Consider the following 15,103-nt stretch of genomic DNA (forward strand, 5'->3'; position numbering starts at 1 on the left):
CTATGTCACTGAGTTTCTTTGGTCTTGGCACGCCCCAGACGTTGGCTGGGCGGCCAAACACTATCTCGTGAGGGCTAAGACCTAATCTGGAATGGACAGTCATCCTAGTTGACAAGAGTGCTAGGGGCAAGGCGTCAGGCCATTTAAGACCCGTACTGGCTTGGATCTTGGCTAGCTTGAGTTTCAATGTGCCATTGTAGCACTCTACTAATCCAGCTGATTGGGGGTGATTTGCAGCGTGGAATTTCTGGTGTATGCCTAGACACTCACACACTCTCTTCATCACTCGTCCTATGAATTCACTTCCATTATCACTCCAGACAATTCTAGGCATACCGAATCTCGGGAAGAACTCTTTGACAAGAGCTTTGGCAGTTGTCAAAGCGGTATTGTCTTTAAGGGGGTACGCTTCCACCCACCTTGAAAAGGCGCAAACAACAACAAGCACATACTTTAGATTGTTGCACCTCTCCATGTGGATGAAATCGAGCTGCAAAACCTCGAACGGATACGTAGGAGGCGCAAAATGACCAGCTGGAGTTGGAGTTCCTTTACCGGGATTGTGTTTCAGGCATATCATACAGTTTCTGACCACATTTTCTGCATATTTTGAGATATTGCTATTCTGCCATACTGGGGCCAATAGCTTACATATTCCTTTCGAACTGATGTGTGCCATGCCGTGAGCCATTGTTACTACTGCAAGTACGTATGCATTAGGTAGTAGCCATCGCTGGTGTTCCGATAATTTGACCCAACAACCATTCTCATCCAATCTACCCTTACTTTCTCTCCACTCATTCAACTCATTCTCAGTTGCCTCAGCTTGTATAGATTTCACGCTTTCAATGGTGTCCTCACACATTCCCACATCAGCAATACATCTAGCGGGACCCGCTACATACATTCGACTCATCGTGTTCCTTGCGGTCTCTTTCGCAACCTTGTCTGCAAATGCATTCCCGCGGCCAACATCGTCTTGAATTTTCTTGTGTGCACTGCATTTTATAATGGCAACTTGTAGTGGCATGGTCAGTGACTCAAGGAGTTCATTAACTAGCTGACCATGTTGTATCTTTGCACCATGTGATGTAAGGAAGCCACGTTCACGCCATAATCTCCCAAAACTGTGAGCCACGCCAAAGGCGTATTGGCTGTCAGTGTACACATTCACTCGCTTTCCTTTTGCTAACACGCATGCTCTGGTAAGTGCAATAATTTCCGCAGCTTGTGCAGAGTTGTGGGAAATACGTGCGGTCTCTATAATGGTGTGTAATGTTGTTACGGCATATGCGGCAGTCGTATCACCATTCGGTAACTTGAAACATGAACCATCAACCCATAAAGTATCGTTGCATTCAGGAAGGGGAGTGTCCTGTAAGTCTACTCTCCCTTTTGTCTCTTCTTCTGTCTTGAAGCAGCAGTCATGTTTATCAATCTTGTCTGTGTCTGTTTCTGTCGGGATGGGTAATAGTGTAGCAGGGTTGAGTGTATCACACCTCTTTATGTGTATGTGACTTGCTAGCAGTGTAAGTTCGTAACTGGATAGTCGAGCGCTAGTAAGGTGCTGTGTCTTTGTCCTGTTTAGTAAAATGTCTACTGCATGTGGAACCATAACAATCAGAGTATTATTCATGACTAATCCAGCAGACTGTCGAATGCAGACAGCTGCTGCGGCGGTGGCTCTCAGACAACTTGGTAGTGCCTTAGCCACAGGATCTAGAGTTGCCGAAAAATACGCGCATGGGCGCTGTTTGTCCCCAAAGTGTTGTGTTAAGACTGATAATGCACAGCCTTCCTTCTCATGGACATATAATGTGAAAGGCTTACTGTAGTTGGGTTTTCCCAACACAGGAGCAGAACACAATGCATCACGCAACTTGTGGAAACTTGTCTGACAATCTTCAGACCAGGGCATAGGATTGGGCGTATCTTTACGGAGTAGTGCCAGCAAGGGTTTAGCTAGTAGTGAGAAATTCGGTATCCATTGTCTACAGTACGATGTAATGCCCAAATAGGCTCGAACTTCTCTCTGTGTCCTTGGGGCACTCAGTTCTGCAATTGCCTGTATTCTTTCTGGTGTCAGTCTCCTTCCCTCCTTCGACAAGATTTGACCTAAGTAGGTTACTTCTTGTCGGCAAAATTGTAGTTTGGAAAGGGATACTTTGTGCTTCATGTCACATAAGTGACGTAATAATGACAATGTAGCTCGCTTGCAAATTTCCTTAGTGTCTGCGGCGATCAGCAGATCGTCGATATACTGAATCAGAGTCGAACCATCTGGTAGAATAATCGTGTCCAGTTGTCTTTTCAGGGCCTGACTGAATATTGATGGGCTTTCGCAGTAGCCTTGAGGAGCGCACTTGAAGCGGAAGCTTCGTCCTCCTAAATTGAAGCCGAAAATGTCTCTACTCTCCTCAGCAATCGGGATGCTGAAGAAAGCGTTCTTCAGGTCAATCACCGAGAACCAATTTGCTGAAGCTGGAACCATTGTCAATAAAGCAGTAATGTCGGGGACGACTGGAAACTGTGGAATAACTACCTTGTTCACTTCTCTGAGGTCGATCTTGAATCTGTATGCAGGCGGTTGTAAATGATCAGTGCGTTTTAAGACGGGCAAAACCGGACTGTTACAGACATTTCCTGTCGTTTCTTTGATGACGTCTTTATCAATCAAATCATAAACAATTTTCAACAATGCTTTTTCGCATTCGCTAGATATTTTGTATTGGGGAATACGTGGCAACCTAACGTCGGCATTCAAAGTTATGACATATGGTGTTATCTCCAAACGACCTACATCATTAGAACCATTAGCCCAAAGTATATCAGGAAGTGACAATAATTCAGTTGGAATATTTTCCTTTGACAAATACATCGAAGAAATGACCTTCTTACCTAAAGTAAGTTGTACTCCCGAGGGAGAACAGTACAAGGTCGCATATAACCTTTTTAGTAAATCCAAACCTAACAAATTTTCACCACAACCTGTTGTCAAAATGAGGGGTGCTTCTAATTTGCATGGGCCAACAGAAAGGGATATAGGCCTAGAGATCGGGTTTCTAACAGGGGCGCCAGAGAAACCTACTGAGACATTCATTTCGCCAGACAAAGGTGCGCCAGGAAGTTTCGAGTGCATAATAGAACTTTTTGTAGCACCAGTATCCAGCAGAAATGGCTCTGACACTCCTGAGGTAATCACCTCGACATAAGGTCCATTCTGATCTACCGGAACTGAAACAACTCCCTCTCTTTGTCCATGGCTGTCCTAGCAATCATTACCCTCATTCTCGTGTTCGGCGTAATAGTCGTCAGCATAGTACTGAGCTGACTTAGACGATGAATTATTCTGTTGGTCAAAGCTATTCAAGGACTTCTGAGGCGGAAAAGAAGTTGTATTCTGAGTGAAATGTCCACGGCCTCTACCTCTAGGGGCATGCTGAACACCTCTTCCCCTTACACCTTGAGCACCGTTTAAACATCGTGCAAGAGCCGGACAATTACCTTTAAAATGACCTTCTTCCTTGCAATACGCACATTGATTCGGGCCATATGTAGGACGCTGATGGGAAAACTCGTTACCTTGCGCGTTCCTCGAATACTGCTGTCGTGGTTGATAGTCGGGCTGACTAGCCGTGCGAGGCGGATAGGCCTGCTGGAGGAGAACCTTAGTTTTCAAATCTTTCGTCTTTTTATCTGCCTTGTCTAGCTCGTCCCTACACCTATTTTCATAGTACTGGGCCGTAGCTAAAATCTGCGCTGACGTAGAGACAGCCCAAGCACTCTCAGAGTCTTTTAGTTTATTACATAGTTCAGGGAGCAAATTATGTACGAACTTGTCCACAAACAATCTTTGGCCACCCTCGGTAGCCATATCTTGACCACTGTGGTCGGTGAATGTTTCCTCAAATCTTGTGAAAAAGTCAGACACATTCTCATCTTTCTTTTGTTTACACGCTGATAGCTTGTCCCAATTTACGCGTACTTCAGGCATTATTGTCTTCATGTACGCTATAATTCTACCGGGAAATTCGGCTATTAACGGCTCAGGTTTAAAACCACCGATTTGTCTAGCATCTGTAGTCGCAATGTTCGCCCACGAGTCACCTAGTTCCTGATCGTGATCCGTATGACGTATCTTGCTCCATAAAGGATGTGGAACAACGTTCCCAAATAACATGTCTACATCCGCTAAATTCATTATACATGAGCTTGCAGTTTGCGATAACTCCTTATAATACCCAGTTGGGTTCTTACGAGGGTCAGGTAGTGACTGCTTGAGTGCTAATACTTCCGATCTTTTCCATGGGACATGTACCCATACACGCTGGAAATGGGGCAGAATTGGTGGATTAGCATTCGCATCACCTTCCCTCCAAACTGGAGGAACCTCTCTCATGGGGTACTGTCTCGCTCTTTTCCTACTAGACGTACCACATTCAGACAATGACCCAGAGTTACCACCTGTACTTCGATATGATAATAATACCTCAACTGCTTTGTCGACATCGGGACCTACAATCATGCCTTTCCCAAATTTAAATCGTACATTACACAACTCTCGAGCGTTGCTCTCTTGACCATTATCTTCCAAATCCTCACACAGAAAAACACACATCTGTTCAAAAACATATCTTTGCGTCGGTTCATCCCATTGACGGAAAACGTTCATGACGGACTCTATATCATATCTGGCTGTATCCAGAGCCCAATTCCGTGCTAACTTATTCAGGCATTCCCTCTCTTGATAATCAGGCATTTAGCTTCGTAACTGTCTCGTATTAGGGGTCGTTTTAGGCGACCGAAACAGTGGTGAAGGAATGTTAGTAACAATGCTGGCCATTTTATGCCAGACGAAAGGTGAAAGCGGAGGAATAACTGGTGGCAGAACAGAGTCACGCAAAGCAGAAACAGAAGCATTCGCAGAACTAGTATCAGAAGAAATAGAAGGTGCGCTAGGCGAAGTTGTAGAAGGAACAGTAGGAGAAGTAGATGTGATTGGTGAGCCTTGAGGAGGCTGCACTAGAGAAATAGAAGCCAGCTGAAGAGTAGCTGGTGAGTGCTGTAGAGGAGCTGGTATAACAGCTACCAGAGGTGCAACTAAAGGTTGCGGAGGTGCTGTGGCATTTTGCGCATAGGGTGGTGGCGAACTTAGCAAATGAGCCATTAATGGATCTTTTTCATGCTCTTTTACTGTCTCTTGCTGAAGAGATGGTAAAACAGGATAGCATTTATCTATTGCCATTTTACGTTGCCTGTGCAACTGCTCACTTATTCGATCCTCTTCGTTGTCTTTAAATTTTATCGCGGCTTGCATTACTGAAATACCTCTTTCCCTCTTATTCTTCTTTTCTAATTTAATTTCCTTCTGTTTGGCCTCTTTACGCCATAAGCGGAAAAAGTCAAACATCGCCGGTCGGGCTTTCTTCTTGAACAGTTCGACCTCTAGGTTATCTAAAACTTCTGAGTCGAAACTACCATATTGGGGCCATTTTAAAACACCATCCTTACGGGTGTATTTTATCCACACTTCATTATATGTGATAGGACCTACGCCATGTTTTACATAGAGCTCATACGTTGGAGTTCCAATTGGAGGAACTGGACAAGAATCGGGAGTCCTTATTATAACCAAGACAAAACAAGTTTCCAAGTCTGCTAAAACCAGGCATCTTCGCTCACTAGTCTAGCTTCAAACTTCAAAGGTTTATCTATTATGATATTTCTCGTGAAAACACGAGTCCTTCGGCTTTGGGGCTTGCAAGTACCAAATCAAGTCGTATCTCAAGGATACCAAAAACTAAGGACAAATTAAGGACTGGGAGACGCTCCACTTATACTTAACTGAAGTATTTGAAGATCGGTGACGTCGCTAGAAGACTCGTCTATCGTTTCGCTCTACCAAGGATCACTGGGTCCAAAACAAGGCGATAGTCAGAGCAGCAGTCCTTCGTAGCCGTCGGGACGTGGGGAACCTCGCAGCAAAGACCTTCGGATCCACGTCGACATACAGGGGTCGCTGAAGTGGCTGGCCGTCCTCCGGAATTTTCACACGAAGCTCCTCACGAACATCTGGCTTGGACCGTCGCCGCTTGATATCGCCCCGAGTTGGGCGCCAACTGAGGTGCCGGGTTTTTAGGAACCCGGTGGTGCCAGGGGATAACACCCGAAGACCTCTGAGTTCTCCCTTGTTCCGGACCACAGAAACAATGAGTCTTCTAGTCGCAGTCAGAGATCAAGTTTTATTGGTAGCTACCAAGTAACACGTGTCCTAGAAGCACGACAAACACGGGTCATGTATTCTCAGGAGACTGTTCGTGTTCGTTTTTACAGAACCAGCCTTCTCCTTTTATACAGAAATAATGGCTTCGAGCAAGAATTCTTGAGTTTATGATATGGCTATAAACATATTTCTGCAATAATACAAAGTGCGGAGTCATGTAAGCAAGCCCACATTTTAGATGTCCAGTTCGTGATAGATTACCCAGCAAGATCCGGGACTCCCATCAGATATCGATGAAACACCAATAAAGGCAGGTACCACCCAGTCATAAAACTGGCCATAAACAAGGAATATGGACAGGTGCATGTTTGTAGAAAGCATGTTCTGTATGGGGTGAATGGTTTGTGAAATGTTATGCATTGATGCTATCGTATTCGGCCACTGGGCGAGGAGCTGCCCAAACAGGTTTGGCTTAAGGCCATGGAGTCAGTTGGGACAGGTCAGGGGGAAGTCAGGGAAGGTGGACATGTCCCTTTGGATCAAGCTCGACCTTTAATTGACTTAACATGAGGGCAAGACGTAAGATGGATGCCGTTCACAAAATGGAGTCTAAGGGATTGGGACGGAAACTACGATTTAGGGGTGTTGGCAACCCTCGTTTGTGACGCAAATACATAGGAATGATGTCCTAATCATTATCGGTTCATGGACACCAAAATCGTCATGGTACGTTGATATTTTGTGACACGGGTATTGGACCTCGATATTGGGATAACAACAGGGTCCAGATTTTCAGAACCACAAATCCTTTCCCCAAAAAATGGGTTTCTTTCATTTAGAGGGTTTTATAAAGCCCGTACTTGATCCAAAAGAATCAGAAACCCGTACATATGAAAATATTGTTTTGGTTTCATATGTAAGCGCAATACAACTTTTAAACCATCAACACAACGCAAGAGAGACATTGCATCAAGTTTAGCTACTCTGTACCCGCATACTGAGTTTGAGGCAGGCGATTGGATAACGCATCCAGTAATGTGTGCTGTTTGCAAAGCCGACTCATAGTCGCTGAGCAGCTTGACAAAGCCCTTTTCCTGTTTCCAAGTCTGTTATAATTAGGGATCCTGGTTTTATGGTATTTTTTTTTTTCACATTTCCGCCTGTATTTATACATATTTATTTTTTGGCCTTCCTATTAGTATTCATCCAAATTTATTTTGTGGTTTGCAAGTACGTGTAGTTAAAATTGGTGCATTTCCACATTTATTTAACTGATAATCATGCACGTAATTCTTTGATACCTGTCACGTTTTAGCAAATTTAGCAGTCAAATATAGCAAAATACTGCACCGACAAGTAAATATTAGTAATTTACTACAATTATATTTTAACATATGCCTGTATTTAAGGATATCTTAACCTATTTTCTACCTTCCCATTCTGTCTATCTGCTCATCTGTTGTCTTGAAATTCTCAACCGACAGCATGGAACATCACTCAGTCAAAGCACAATTTTCAGTATTTTCAGCTTTTTAAAAATATATACAGACTGGAATCATATTGTTTTCTGTCTGTATTTATCAGTAAAAACGGAACACTGGGAGCCTTAATTATGATAAACTTTCATGACCAATGCAAAAACGATGTACCAAACTTTTATCCTACCTGATCTTTGACTGGGGTCCCACGCAGTAAAAATGATAAAAAATAATATTACTGAAGTGTATGGGCCCATTTGGTGACTGAAGAGCCACCGTTGGAAGAATACAAATTTAAATCCTCAGTCCTTGAATAGAATGAAGTGGAATTAATAGGTCATTGTTTCACCATCCTGAAGACATTGATACTTGATAGAGACTATTAAAAAGAATTCAAGCATCTCCTCACTTGTTTATGAGAGGCTACCTGTTGTTAATTCCACGGTGAACAAGGTTTGCTCTCGTGCTGTGAAGATTCTAAAAGAAGGAGGCACTCCATGTGTGAGCTAGAAAAGGTCCCCCTCCCCCACAATTCACCAGCTACTAATCCTCGGATAACCACCCACACTCTCAAGACAAGTTACATCTCTCATCGATATGTGGGTAGAGGTTTGCTGCAAGAGCTGTTTGGGCAAATATGACTAAAATACAGGTGGCAAAGGATTTTGATGTCCGAAATACTTCTGATCTGACAGAAGAAAGATGGAGTGAAACCATCAGACACAACATATATAATTTGGGCAAGCCAAGGCTGCTTGTCTGGAATGTGAGAGGGGTGAATAACCACCACAAGGCCTGACTAGTGATTGCTTCCCTTAATAGACCTAAATTGGATGTTGCATTAATTCAGGAGACACGTATTACTTCCGTGGGTTTCAATAATTTTTCCAAAAGCTGAGGCTCGTACCTCTATTACTCTTCCTCTTCCTCCGTTGCTAGGGGAGTGGAGATATTGGTTAAACCAGGTTTGTGGGTCAGGCCTCTGGACACATTGTGTCATGGATTGGGCCGGTGTGTGGTTGAGCAGAGGTTGCTGGGTTCAATAAGTATGACCCCCAACTTTGACAACCCTGTTTTTGTTTATAACTAAATATAGGAAGAGGCTTGTGGATACTACTTCCCATGCTGAGTACAAGGAGGAGACTTTAATGTTATACTGCAAGCTGATTTGGATAGCACTGGCATCGGTTTCAGCCAACACGCATGTGGGAAGATCTGTGAGATATTATGCACCAGTACATTCTGCTAGACAGTTACTGTGCTAAATGCCCCAATTCCACTGTGCATACATTGCATTCCGTAGTACATGGAATATCGTCCAGGATCGATTACTCGTTAGGAACTAGAGAGGAGATGCGCTAGGGTGAAACTATAACACATTTACCTAGGACTTTATCTGATCATTTTCCAGTTCTGATGGCTTTGACCATAGCCAGGTGTGTGGGAATGCACAGAATGTAGCAGCTGCGAATATCTGAGCTGTCAGACCCAGTCTTTAAACAGAAATCCTCCAATCAATGTTATCCCACCTCACAGTATACCAGGTTTCGGTTGCCCTGTATGATCTGTTTAAACCCATTAATAGGAATTTATTTATTTTAATTTATTTATTTATTTTAAAAATTTATAAAGCGTGACTTCTACCCGTGGGTGTCTTGGCGCTGTGGCTCAACTTATTGTCTCAGTGGGAACATTTTCGAAATCCAAAAGTGATAAAGTAGAGAGGAAAATCATTGGTCAAACAACCAGGTCTTCAACAGTTTTCTGAATTGAAACAGTGAAGGGGTAGATCTAATCGCCAGTGGAAGAGTATTCCAGAGTCTGGCTGCAGTGTTCGTAAAACATCTGTCTCCCCATGTAACAGTCCTAGTCCGTGGCACCATTAATTGGTGCGAGTATACGGATCTAAGTGGTCTGGTAGGGCGATAAAGGATGAGCTTCTGTTTAAGAAACTCCGGCCCAAGACAATGTAGCGCTTTAAAGGTAAGGCATAAGGTTTTAAATCTGATCCGATTTTTGACCGTTAGCCAGTGGTAATTCCTGATTACTTGCTTAATCGGTTTGAATGCACATATAAATGAATGCACATATAAAGTCCCAGGATTTTAAGATCGCTGACAGATAAAATGTCACACCCAGAGCAAGAGATATCATCCCTAGAGTGAGAATACGGGAGTCATTCAGTCCAACCAATACAAAGTTATATTGAGCCTTTAAATACTGGATTTCTGTGGTGCAGGGGACACAAAAGTTTAATTCCTAGATAAGCATACTAGTTCCCAGTGGTGCAGGAGGTGTGGGGGCACACATTTGCTGTACACGGCCCAGAGTGATTCGACCAGGTGGTTGGCTTCAGATATTTTTGCAATAGAAACCCTGGAGGCTGTTTGTAGCCCCTCTCCCCCCATTGAATTTGTACAGGAATTTAGAGATTTTTCTTATACAGAACTTTACACTGCAACAGTGAATATTCCTGCCTAGAGCACACGTACATATCTGGATAGGACGACCCAGGCATGGCTTGAACTGTCCAAAGGGAGCCGCTGTGCACCCAATCTCTTCTCAAGAGGTTAAGTCTGTGATCAAATCAATGAGAAATGGTTCCGCCTTAGGTGGTGACAGGCTCCCAGTGGAGTTTTATAAAGAATATGCTACAGAACTTTCCTCATTTCTACTAGAAGTGTACAAAGAGGCTTGAAACCGGTATGCTACCCCCAACCGTGTGAGAAGCCATTGTTATGTTATATGTAATTTATGCAGCGCGCAGCTACTCGAAAGTGTCCCGGTGCTAGCTACCAAAAAGGGCCAATGAGCACAAATCAACGACTAGAAAAGCAACGTTTTCAGTTTTATTTAAAGAGCAATGGGTCCTGGATGCATCGGAGAGCCAAGGGACGCGTGTTCCAAGCCAAACTGGTTTTTCGCACAAACAAGTTCCCACCAAGTCTTTGGCGGTTGAACCTAGCGGGGTCTGTAACAGCCGCTGGGCAGACAATCGCAGCTGTCTTCCTGGTGTATAAAATACGAACCTCATCTGCAGATAAATGGTACCAAGCCCATGCAGGGCCCTATGTGCGATAGTCAGCATCTTGAACTTCAAACGCAAATAGACAGGAAACCAGTGCAAGGAACGCAAATAAAGGCGCACACTCTGTCTTGAAGCCAGTCCAAAGAGCAGTCTGGCCGCCGAGTTTCTTAATAAGAAAGCCCGGGCTGCCTACCAACAGGGCATTGGCATAGTTCAAGCGGGACAAAATAAGAGCCCAGACCACCGTTTCTCTAGCACTGCTTGGCAGAAAGGGAAGAAACTTCCTCAAGATTTTCAGGGTGCCAAAGCACCTGCCCGCCAGCTTCTTTATTCGTGCAGAGAAATTCAGATTGTCATCGAACCAGACACCCAGATTTTTTGCGGCACCTTTATCTGCCATAGGACGGGGAAAGCGGGAGGCCAAAGCCTCTCTTTAAAATCCAAAGTGAAAGAGCCATAGAGAAAGACTTCCGATTTTCCTTCGTTACATTTCAGTTGAGCGTTGGTCAGCCACTGGAAAATCGAGGACAGACATTGTTGGGCCGCCACTACTGAGGTATCCTCCTTGCTCCATGAGAACAAGAGCTGGGTGTCGTCTGCGTATGCCATCAATTTAGCCACTAGTGACTCCGCAAGATAAACCAGTGGAGTCACATAAATGTTAAAAAGTAGGGGGCTCAGTGACGACCCTTGCGGCACCCCAGTGGTTACCTGCATTGGCTCAGAGGCACACGGAGGAAGCCAGACCCGCTGTGACCGGCCTTCCAAGAAAGAACTAATCCACAGCAGGGCTGAGCCAGAGATACCTATCTCTGATAAGCAATCCAGGAGCATAGAGTGGGTCACAGTATCGAATGCCGCCGAGAGATCTAGCATAACCAGTGCGGCTCTCCCGCCGGCATCCAAACACTCCTGGATCGCCTCTGTCACCTCAAGCAGAGCTGACTCCGTGCTATAAGAAGCACGGAAGCCAGACTGTGCCGAATGGAGCAAGCCAGATGCCTCAACATAGTTAATAAGTTGGGAGGTAACGACTTTTTCGCACACCTTAGCCAAACTCGGTAAGAGCGAAATAGGGCGGTAGTTCTCAGGAAGCAAAGGATCGAGAGACGACTTTTTAAGGAGAGGCAAGATAAGCGCCTGCTTCCATAGCATTGGAACATACGACTCTCGGCGCGACTGGTTAACCATTAAGTTCACTTCTGCATTAATGGTATCTGCCACATCCGACAGAAGCCTAGCAGCACACGGGTCATTAGGTGAACCCGACTTAAGTGCCTTGAGGATCCTGAGGGAGCTGGGCTTATCAACCACACTAAATGTGGGAAACATGGAGGCAGAAACAGCCTTCGGCCTGGCCCACAGCCCACCTATAGGCTTCCTAGACGGAGTTGAAAACGTCTCTAGGATACTAGTTATTTTATCCTTAAAGAATTTTGCCATGGTATTACACCAAGTCTCAGAACTTGGAGCCCCTGCCACCTGGCGCTAGGTGCTCGGAAGTTCTGTACAATAGCAAAATTTTATTTTGCATAGTTATTAGCCTGATCAATGCGAGCCAAGTAAAACTGGCCTTTGGCCAATACAATGGTCGTATAAAAAAGTTTTTGTTTGTCTCGTAGGGCGTCTTGATACGTAGAGCCTAAGCCCCCAGAACGCCAGGCTCTCTCCAGCACTTTACTGCCATGTTTCAAGGTCTTAAGCTCAGGCGTGAACCAAGGCTTGGAGGGGGCCTCTCTCCTCAGCCTGACACAGAGCCGAGATGGTGGAAACCGAGCTTGAGATCCATGCAGCAAACTTAGTCAGATTTTCCTCCAGGTCCCCCAGGAGGGCCACGAGGCCATCAGAGAGCTACTGAACTGCACGGGGTCCAGTTTCCTTGTAAGAGGGTGACGATGGCAGTTAACTGGACGTGCACAATGCTTAATATCCCAAGAGAAGAATATTGGAAAGTGAGCCGACCAGGTGACCGGTATCAGCCTCTCCACCATTAGAAGAAAATTAGACCAAATAGTATCCAAGGTGTGTCCTCCTTGGTGGGTAGGATACTTGACCCATTGGGAAAGATTGACCAAGTGTAGAGAGTCCAAAAAGGCGACAGTTAGTAGACTCAATCTGATCAAGATGGAGATTAACATCCCTGAGAAGCACATCATTTGAAGAACGCAATGCGCGCTCAGCCAACACATCCCCACAAGTGTCCAAAACAGGTGGGCAATAGATCAGGGATCCCCCTAAAGTAAAATGTTCAGAAAGTTGAAGGCTAAAATCCAGAGCCTCACAATTGCCGCAACGGGTGGGTGATTCGCTATGGAAGGTCCAACAATCCTTATGCAAAATAGCCAAGCCGCCGCCTCTGCCCACTGGGCGGTCAACCCTATGCACCTTAAAGCCCTCAGGAGTGGCCAAGGCCACGATGGGATTAGAGAAGGCATCAAGCCAGGTCTCGGTGATAAACAATAAGTCTAGGCAATTATAATCAGATCTGCAACATCTACAAGGTGCTTCTTCAATGATCTAGCATAGATGAGGCAGGCCTTAATATTCCCAGGTCTAATAGTATTCTCAGCTATGACAATCAGAGATAACTCTGGTACAAATCTGAACCCACGATCTACACAAACATAGTCTCTTGTGGGCTCTGCCGACTTACCACTATGTGATGAGCACTGGGGAGGTCTGAAAGATTTTCAAAGCTCGCTCGTAAAGCGAATGGCCCCGCTTCTCTGGGGTAAAATGACCATAGTGTCTCGCCCTGAGCACTGACGGGCGCAGAAGGGCTTGCCTGCGCGCCCGCTGCGTGTCTGAACATACAGCATTTAAGTAAGGAGTGGCTAAAGCCGGCGTGCACCGTGGATCAGCTAGAACGCTGACCGCGGTGAGCGCTAGTTGCGTCCAAGATGGCCACTGTCAAACAATGCCACCTCACACAGATGCGTGAGGTGGAAAGCACTAAATAGCAAACTTACGGGCCCATCTCTTCTGCCTCTGATCCAAGTAATAAGAGCTAAACTGTTGCCGATAATAACATACGGGAGTGAAGTACTGAGAGGCACAGATGCCAAGACTCTGGGCAAAACTGTAATAGCGGCGTAAAGGATAATATTTAGCCTGCCCAAACAAACTTCACCGGCCCAAATCAGGCTTGAATTTGGCATCCAGAAACAGACCCTGGTAAGACAAGGCACGTACATAGTAGCGTGGGTGTAGGAGAGTAGGGTCTGCTATCCTATGGTCACCCCAAATTTTTGCTTTTTGCTTCACTGGTTTCTGACTTAATGTGGCTGTGGGCCTGCTAATCAGACCCACAGCCTGCTGTTCTCTCTCTAAATTGTAACCCATGCACTGTAGGTGCATAACGACATTGGAACTGGTTCACCTTATTGGCCCCTGTAACAGTGTACCCAGGTACCCAGGGCATAGGTGCTTCCAAAGGCCTACCAGGGGCTGCAGCACGTATTGTGCCACCCCTGGCCTGGCCTCCACATTTGACACAACTGGCTGATCACTCAGCTGGGGTAAGTCGGTGTAACCACCCCTTACTTAGGTGTAGTATCCCTATACCTAACCTAAGATGGACACATATGTTCCTATCAGCCACTCCTATGGAAGGCCTCATCAATCCTGGAGGCAGAGTGCTTGGAAGTATGTGAGATGGTGCTCTGGCATGAGCTGAGCCCGTCTACAGCTTTCGGAACCATGTCCTTTAGCTGTTTCATGATACTGCCATACCATATACTCTTAAGTGCATTATAATCCTCGCGGTTAAATGCTATCTTAGGTTTGGCTTTATCAAAACATGTCGAGTAAGGTGTCATACGAATTGGAATACTACCCCCTCGCCAGTTCTGGCGACGGGGGTAGCATTCCACCCTTCTAGAGGGACACAACATGTACCTAGCCTGAACCCCGGTTAAAGTTAAACAGAGCCTTAGCATCTCAAAATGGATGCTGCCACCACAGACACAAGTCTGACCTCCTGCTGCTGGGAGTCCTTCCAGCGAGGGCAGCTTGGACAAAGGGTTTCCTGCCTTGGGAGGTGCAAGCACCACCCCAGACAGGATTTTGTGTATTGGGTAGGACAGGGCTGAATAGAATCAGACATGCCTGGGGCACACAAGGTGTCTCTGTGCATAGGCCAGTTCAAACCGGTGCTGGGGCTTTCCTGCCCCAGTCCTGGCGCGAAACTGGACAAAGGAAAGGGGGTGTAACCACCCCCCTTCCTGGTTCCACCCAGAGGAGGGACCTAGTAGGTGATCCGGCCCCCCAGATTCGAATAAGAGTGGGAGCCGTGTCCTGAGACTTCAGATCATCCTGAATCAACTTGAAATACAGAAGAAGACTGGACTTCGACATTCTGCTGCTCAGAAGACG

This window comes from Lissotriton helveticus, chromosome 6 (genome assembly GCF_964261635.1).
Source record: "Lissotriton helveticus chromosome 6, aLisHel1.1, whole genome shotgun sequence".
In the NCBI taxonomy this organism is placed as follows: domain Eukaryota; kingdom Metazoa; phylum Chordata; class Amphibia; order Caudata; family Salamandridae; genus Lissotriton; species Lissotriton helveticus.